General features: G+C 41.8%; 1 long non-coding RNA gene across 1 annotated transcript in view; it reads right to left on the minus strand.

The window, feature by feature from the left end:
- Nucleotides 1-671: 671 nt before the first annotated feature.
- Nucleotides 672-5,860, minus strand: part of LOC138110243 (uncharacterized) — a 10,040-nt gene continuing 4,851 nt past the window's right edge. Inside the window, exons 2-3 of the long non-coding RNA XR_011150842.1 lie at nt 4,695-4,769; nt 672-1,337 (exon numbers count right to left, since the gene is read on the minus strand). This is a non-coding gene — a long non-coding RNA (uncharacterized lncRNA). The remainder of the gene's footprint in view (nt 1,338-4,694; nt 4,770-5,860) is intronic.

The raw sequence follows: 5,860 nt of genomic DNA on the forward strand, positions 1-5,860 counted from the left end.
AGCGAGCTCACACCAGAGATGAATTTGCCCTCGTGCCTTTGTCAATAAAATTCTAGATTAAGAGACTCTATATAGAGCTGGTCCCAGAGGTAATTGCTAGTTAATCAGCCAATTAACTGACCCAACGAGTAGGAAAAGGGGAAGGGGGAGGAAGGGGGGAAACAAATCAGTCAAGGTACGGTAGAACGCAATTCTTTGGGAGTTAATGTTAGAAACCTTTTCAAAGGGGTTGCAGCCTACCTTGACTCAGTCCCCTTGTTCTCCTCTTCCCAATTTGTAATTGTTGGTTCCCCTAATTGGCTGATTAACTACTTATTACAGACAGAGCTGGAGGTATGTGGGATCCCCTTAGCCACGTTGATTGCATCGAGGGAAGCAAGGCTGAATGCAGCAGAGCATCTCTGAGGGCTGGCTTTTCCCTACCCAGCCTGATGGCTGCGAGTCAAGCAGGATTTCATTTGAGAAGACCCTTTTCTAAATCAGCTTCTATTTTATTTATGTAGTGCTACAAGGAAAGGGAAGGATTTTTTTTTTTTTAACACTCTGTTATGCAAACAGAATGATTTTTAGCAGCGAAGTTTGTACACCCCAAACCAACCTATTTCCTGTTCACTGATACATTATCAGCACTATCAGGATATTTTAATGAATGAGCTGTTACAGCTGCCTGATGTTACAATAATAAGTAATGACAATAGAATTAACCTCTATTTTCCTTTGATAGTGTTACCAGGCTGTTTGCTGGGAGATGAGTCCTAAAGGTGAAAAGGGCAAGCGGAGAGAGTTCCCCTCATTTCCACTCCTTGGATTTCTGGGGGTGGGGGCAGAGAGCAGAGCTCACCCTTGCATTTGTTGGCCTCACATGAGATTTATGGTAGGTCAGAAGGGAGGTACGAGGGAGTTCTGGTACATCCTGAAACCACACAGCCAAGGAGGAGCCCAAAGCTGCTCTCTGGAGCTTCAAAGAGGAGTTTTGCTGTTGTTTAGCATAAAGGAAATCTTCCAGCCCTGCTTTAACACACCTTGTCCAGCACAGTGGAGACAGAGATGGAGCTGGCACAGGTGAAGTGGTGCCATCAGGGCTCCGAGGGCGCTGGGTTTGACCTCTCCAAAACAATACCTGCCCGTGCACACAGGCAGGTTATTTCCTAAAGCTGGTGGATTGTTTTGGTCTCTCACCTTCCTCTGCAGATAATAAATAATATTCTTTTTTCTCTCCTCATTTCTTGAGCTGCAAAAGCAGCAGCTTCTCCAGGGAGGCGGGCAGAGAATGGAGTTCTCCTGACAGAGCCTCTGTTGCATAAACCTCTTCTTCAAATTCCACTTTTCTCCTTCACCTTCAAAAGAGAGTTTGGGATTTTAATTCGATTTAATATTTGTGATGATTTAGTCCTCCTACCCCTCTTTTCTCTCTCTGCAAAAGGGCAGGCTGAGCCTGGGCAGCCCATCCTCAACTGCATGTAAATCACAATCTGATTAGGCAGTGATATATTCATCTCTAGCTCCTGCATAAAAGTTATTCAAGTATTTTGACAAAATAAGTGCTGTTTACTTTATACATTTTCTGCTAATTCTAAAGATTTCTGCAAACCTAAAGGATCTCATGGAATTTACAGGCTTGTGGCTTTGCTATTGAAAGTATAAAAGCATGCTAAATTAAGTTGATTTGCCTGTGAAAGAAACACGTCCATTATTCATGTCAGGGCCCTGTCACATCAAATTGAGGGAGTGAAGAAAACCCTTTTTTATCAACGTTTAGAAGCAAGGGAAAAACCGACCATTCAGGGACTGAATTTCAATTGGGAGAAAGTCAGCCTGAAAGCAAGGTTAGGGGGGAAAAAAAGAGCTGGGGACATGTCTAATGTTGGAAATCAGCAAAGGGTGGGTTGATTTAACTTTGGCTGGGATCTTTCAAACAGAAAGCCAGGACGAACCTCAAAGTAGCAAGTAGAACACACAGTCTCGATGTCTCTCATGTGTAAACTTGTCACAAGGGGTTAAGCTAATTCAGAGTTAAAACTTTTCAGACCCTGTTCTTCTTGGATGCTTCAAAATAATGATAAAAATTGTTAAATAAAGCGCTGCGTTGGTGCTCAGCTAATTTATCCACTGGCTATTGCATGATTTAATTCTTATTAGCAGGCAACATGTAGGGGGTTTAGAGCTTGATGAGCTGACAGAAATTGAAAAAAAAAAAGGTTGGTTTAGATATGGTTTTTCTTCAGCTGGGGGCTGACAGGATCAAAAATAGTCAGGGCAGTTTCCTCTCTACTATAAGATATAGATATATAGATATAGATCATATATATATAACTTCATGTAGCCAGAAAACCTCCCCATTTTTATGAGATAGTTTGTGGTAGGAACAGACCAAATAAATGGCACCTGCCACCTTTTAAATAAAAAATTACTTTGCAGTCTCCCAAACTATCCCAATATACATAAATGAGAAACTGTAAGGGGAATTTTGTACCCTGAAATTCTTCTCGTTGTCTGACAATAATTTCTCGTGTGTCCTGCTTATTTAGCAAACAAAAAGCTTACAGTTCCTCCTCCCTACAGTTGGTTTTTATAAGCTTAAAACAGCACGTTAAGTGGCATTTCACAGTCTTCTGCTCCAAGCCTAATTGGTTTAGACTGGACACTTTGCAGATATTCTTTAAAAGCAGTCCAGTTTTTATGCTGCTGACGTTATTCTACTGTACAAAGGCTAACTCAGCCACTTAAATCACGTTTTTTGGTACCAGGCCTGCACATCATTTCTGCATGAGATTTGTTTCTCTACCTTTTGTTTCTCCCCAGCCCCGGAGCCTGGGGGTTAACATGTTTTCTGCTTTAAAGCTCTTCTGTGAAAGACACTTTGCCACCTCATCCAGGCTCTCTCTCAAGCTTCCCAACTTCAAAGTCTCAAGCTGAGAAAGCAAATCTTAAGTCCCAAATGCTGGACTTCTATAGGACCCTCCACGAAAGTTAAGTTCTTGTCTTTAATTGAAAATTGCAGCCAATGTAAATAGGAGATAGTTTGCAGCAAGCTTGTCACAAAGGGAATTACCTCGTGGAGTGGCTGCACTGGGGTAAACAGAGGGGATAAAAAAGGGGAAGAAAAAGAGGGAGAAAAAAAGCCAGGAGTAAAAGAGAGGGGCATTGTGCTGTGGAGGTAGCATCAAGACAAGGATTAATGGCTGGAGGAATTGTATTTTCCGTGCTTTCAGCAACTTTACAATCTCCCAAAATAAGTGTTACTAATAAGTGGGCTAGTAAAGAGAGGTCAGGGCATTAAGGGAAATGGAAAAATCAGGCTCTGAAAATAACAGGAGCCTTTTATTCTGTAAAAACCAAGCAAAGTGGTGCTGATCTGTTTATTGTTAGGACTTATATTTGGGTCAAGGAGTGAAGTTTGTTATTTCAAAGAGTTGGAAAGTGATAGGAAGTGATACATACCTACCATAAATGCCATTTTCTGCCAACTTAACTTTCTTCCACGTGCCCACAGTTTATTTATTTCACAGTACCTAACTGGTGAGGAGAAACTGATTGCACTGTTGGTATTTTATACAGATCTAAGGGTGAAATCCAGGCAGCTGTGCTGGAACAGTGCCAGGCTCTGACAGACCAGAACCAGAGGAGTGGTGGTGGTGGAAAGCAGGGCAGGATCCCTTTCCATTCTCAAATCTCTGCTGCCCTGGGATTGTGGTGTTGGGACAGGCTCACAGAGCATCCTCAGAGCTCTGCAACCACTCAAAAAAACACAGCAGGAGAAAGTGAGGGGAGCCCTGTGGCCTTCTCCTTTCTCCCACTCCCAGGAGTAGGGGTGAGTTGGGATTTTGACTTGTTGGACCCCCTGCTCTGGGTCAGAGAATCTCCTTTTTCAGTGAATCTCCTTTTTTCAATGAATCTCCTTTTCCAGCAGGACCTGCAGCTTCAGCAGCTCAGCTGCATCACGGAACTGCACCCTGACACTCTCGAATTTTAGGCTCAGTTTAGTTCCTTTACCAACTGCCTGAATCAGCCTGGATTTGTCTCTTGATGCCTCAATGACAGAATTCTCTGCCTGCAAAATGGGAGGCAGAACTCTTCCTTCTTTCCCAGCTTCCTGGCCCTTTCCACACAACCCTCAGCACGGAATGGGCAGTGTGCTCCTGGGAACCCATGGAGCAACCAGGACACATTTTTTTGGTATTAACATTTTTTACTATTTAATTCATTACTATTTAAATGCTTGTTTAAGCAAACACACCGACCTCTATTCTGTGTTGAATGGCTCACTTGTGCCAGGTCACATCACTCCACGAGAGCAGAAACAGCTGGAATCTGGATGTTCTGAACAGTAACAGGAGGGATATTACCAGGCAAAAAAAAAGACAGTTCCACTGCTATCAGTGCACCTACTGCTGGTTTTGTTTGGGTTTGGTTTTTTTAATTCATAGCTCAGCATATTCAAAATGCAGGTTTGAATGGAAGCCAGTGGAGCCAGAATCTAAAAATCTAGTGGAAGTGTAATTGAGTCTGTTCATGAATAATGCAGAATTACAGGAAACCATGATGGGATTCAGAAAAAATGTACTCCACGACGTTTTTGTCATGTTACATAACCTATTTTTAATAAAATAGAGAATCTGTGAGTTTAAGAGCGCTGCTGACAAAACAGAATCCTACCATTATAGAGCAGGGAATTGCATTTTTTTTGCACTCACTTTTCAGTGGCTTATGGGGTGCATTGATTCAAAACTCCCTCAGAAGTTCCTGCAGCAGGAGTCCATCAGATACATCTGTAAGAAACAGAACTGATGAAAAATTCAGAATATATCCTAACTATCCAAATAAACTAACTTAAAATTGTCATTAATTTTGAGAGTTCTAGAAATGACTTGCTCAGCCACGAACTCATAAAGTCCTCTTTCAGCTTCTCCTCTTCCACTTGAATATTTGCATACTTTTTAGGTTCTTGGTTTTAACAGAATTCCCTTTTTTTTCCCACTGTCATGGGAAATAATTTAATTGTGCATGGTGTGAGACTCTCCCCGTGTGTACACAAAAAAAACCTCCATGCCTTTTAAACTGGGATCTAAATGAAGCCAGAGGAAGAAAACCCTTTGCTTGAGCCACTGACCATCATTATTCTGCTTACAGTACACACTTGGGAAGTTTTCCTGTTCATAACTCACTGTCTGCAGAGCACTGCACCTCTCAAAGATATGCAAGTTCATTCCAGCATTTATCTGCTCTTTTCTCCTCAGGAGTTCAACTGTTTTTCCGCCTGATGGTTAGAATGAATTGGAGATTTTGAACTCATCCATCAGATTTGGAAATGATCCCTGAATTGATGAGAGTGTTTAACAGTTAATTGAACATTTCTTTTGTGAACTTTCATTGTTTCAAAGTGCAAAAATGCCTCACCCAGGGAGGTGGGCAAAGAAGAGAAGATCCAAGGCACGTCTTTGCCCCACAAATATTTTCATCCTCTAGAGTGCAGCAGACTTTTAAATAACAGGGGCACCACTGTGGTCTCACTCTTGGCTATCACAAGTAAAGAGTGATCTTGAAAGGATTTTCATAGATCCTGAGACCTCCAATGTTCTGCTGCAGGAAATAAACGGTCATTTTTCCAAGAAGTTACAAATTAAACATACACATTCTGCAGCCAACAAGGCTTTCCAAGGGGGCCTGATGGTGCCTGTAAGTATTTAGCTGGTTTTTAATCTTAGTGTAATCTTTGTACCCCACTCTCTTAGTTGACTTTGAAAATTCACACCTGTAACCAAGGAAAAAAAAATGAACGTGGATTTTTTCTTACGCCTCGACAGTCATGAAAAAAAAATCTTCCAGACTTTCTGCTCCTTTATAGCTCTCCAGCTAAGGA

Source organism: Aphelocoma coerulescens, chromosome 4A, assembly GCF_041296385.1.
Source record: "Aphelocoma coerulescens isolate FSJ_1873_10779 chromosome 4A, UR_Acoe_1.0, whole genome shotgun sequence".
In the NCBI taxonomy this organism is placed as follows: Eukaryota; Metazoa; Chordata; class Aves; order Passeriformes; family Corvidae; genus Aphelocoma; species Aphelocoma coerulescens.